The sequence below is a fragment of the Lissotriton vulgaris genome, chromosome 7 (assembly GCF_964263255.1).
Source record: "Lissotriton vulgaris chromosome 7, aLisVul1.2, whole genome shotgun sequence".
In the NCBI taxonomy this organism is placed as follows: Eukaryota; Metazoa; Chordata; class Amphibia; order Caudata; family Salamandridae; genus Lissotriton; species Lissotriton vulgaris.
In genome coordinates, this window is record NC_141695.1 from 181,938,887 (window position 1) to 181,941,760 (window position 2,874).

The window sequence follows — 2,874 nt, forward strand, 5'->3', positions numbered from 1 at the left end:
CTTTTGTAGTAACTCTGTTACTCTGGCTGAGAATAATCCTGGGCTATTCTTGAACCCCTGTGGGAGCCTACAGAAATTTTTCTGTGACCCCATTATTGAGAAAGCGGTTAAGTACCTGCTTTCTGGTGCAATATTTTGACAAAAGAAACCATTAGATATGTCTAATGCCGTTTTGTATTTTTTACGAACTATGTTATTCATCAGTGCCGCACTGTGCAAATTCTGTACCGCAAATGTTTTGCAACACGAGTTAAGGTGTCTGTAGTCCAAGACTAGACAATATGAATTGTCTGGTTTGGAGACAGGAAACAAAGGGTTGTTCATTTGAGAGGTGCATGTTTCAATCACCCCTTGGTATTCAAGTTGATCTAAAATCTCCCTGACCTGTTTTTTAGCTTCTTACTTAATTGGATACTGCCTTTGTGCAGTTGGTTGACTTTTTAACTGGATTTTGTGAGGAGGGGAGTCTTCGTCCCATCCTACATGATTCTTGTATAATGCAGGTGCTTGAGCTACTGCCCATTTCCTTGCATATACATATTTAGTGTGAATTGGAAAGGGATTCGAGAAGGCAGGCATAATCATTTCTTCGCCATGAGGGCACTCCCTGACAAACTCTGGGGGCCAATCTTTCTCAGCTAACAGGATGTCATAGCCTTTTGAGAGGTTATCCCAAAATAGACCCCTTATTTTCCTAGTCTTATCTCCCTCTATACGCAGTGTTATTTCGTATATCTTATGAGGTTCGCTAACTCTAGTGTCTGCAGTTTCTACTTGAATGTATTTATTTATTTATTTTATTTATTTATTTAGCTGTTTTATAACGCGCTCTGTTACTACCAGAGTATCCTGGTGCGAAAAAGGAAAAACAAGCAGGTGGCCAAAATGAAACAGAAGAAAATTTAAAAAGTCTAATAAGCAGATCTGAAAAGATGCATCTTCAGTGCCTTCTTAAAAGGAACAAAATTCTGGATCAATCTCAAGGATAAAGGCAGAGTGTTCCAGGCCGAAGCTGCAAGAACGGCAATTGACTTGCCTCCAAGGCGCACTCGCCGAAAGCGGGGTACACTCAGAAAATTGCAATCAGCCGAGCGTAAAGAACGAGTGGGGGTGTAGCGGCTGAATCTTTTCATCAGATAGGAAGGCCCAAGATCATTGACTGCTTTAAATGCTAGTGTTAGGATTTTAAAAGCAATCCTTTGAGCCACCGGCTCCACTGTCTCCAGATGACTCATCAGGATCTTGCGAGCTATGCTGATTTTGGCTGCACTGTTTAGCATTGTCTATGTCCACTCTCCGTTTTTCAGCTGTGTCCTCAGTATTCTCGGCATGTTCGATTACTCTAATACTGGCTACCTTCTTTCTTGGAAATTGTAACTTTTTACTTTGAGCAGGTTCCTTGTCTTTGGACTTGGTGTGCTCTTCTGGGTCTGACCGTCCTCTTCTTTCCGATTTCTGCGAAAAAGATCGAGAGGGACGTGTATCAATACTTTGATATCTATCAGGTTTTTTCAAGTTATCCCTATTTCTAAGGTTATATCTTTTTTCAGAGTTCTCCCTTATGGGGAGACTGGTGTTCTCGATTCAGAGTTCTTTCCCTCCGCTGAGGAGACCTTCCTCTGGACTGGAAAACTTTTTCTTTGGGAGTGGATTGTTTATTTCCATCCCAGCTCTTTTTAGAAGTGTTTAGATTATTTAAAAAAAATAATTTTTCAGGATTTTCGAGTAGTTGGAGTTTTACTGGTTTCCCTCCCAAGCTGTCTCTACCTAATTCTTTATAAAATTTTTCTATTATTCTGGCAAGCTCAATTGGTTGATCTGTTATATCTGTTTCTTTCAATTTCTGGTGGATCGCCACAGATGCTGCTTCTCCTTTTATGTTGGCTAGTCATATAGCCAAGACCTGCTTGAAGTCTTTCAGTAATTTCATACCCAGAGTTAAAGCCGGTTCTGGACCGTATTCATTCTGAATTTGTTTCAGCACATCAGGTATTACCACCATGGATGGAACACCATGTGTTTTTGTGTAGATGGAAGCAAAGACTGTACCCCAAATGTCACAGTCCTCCACATGTGGTGCAATCCCCATTGGAAGGCAGATAGTCAGAATTCTGTGTTTCTCAATAGGGGTAGTATTCGGGAATACTGCCTCTATTTGAGTAATTTTCTGTGCTAACCAGAAAGGAATTTGTTCCCGTTTTATTGGTGTTTTACCAAGACATGATTGTATGTTCTGTGGTGTAATTTTATTTTTATTAAATTTATTTTGCTGTGGAATATTAACAGCTGTTTGGACTGTTGCAGTCCGCATTACATATTGGACTAACTGTCTGTGTATTTTAATTAATATTTTTAGCTGTGCTAAAAGTTCTTCTTTTGACATTTTTTCAATGTCTGGATGTGGTGTGTAGCTGGCTAGAACCGGCCACGTTGCTCCTGGTCTACCTAGTGGACCGAGCCTGGTGATGTGATCATTGTGTTTTAGGGCGTCTTTAAACCAGAGCAGGTGCTCTTGGTATTTTAATGGGATTTCAATCTCCTCGAAAGGAGCGTACTCTTCCGGTGGTTCCTCTATTTTGTAATAGTGAAACTCGTGTGTTGTAGCGTTTGCCGCTGGAAAGTTTATCCATGAATAGAATACCTCTGTCTGCCGATATTCGTGTGCCTCTATCACGAAAATGACTGTACCACCTCGTGGTCTCAGTCCGTTTTCTATAAGTTTTAAAGTTATAGTTTTTCTTATGTTTATCGGAATGATGATAGCATCCTGGTCAGTCTGTAGGAAACTCGTGTCTTCCTCTATTAGTTGGCCCGCTAGTCTAGCTGCTTCCCTTTCTTCTTCACTGTCTGACATTTTACTGTCAAAAAGGTCTT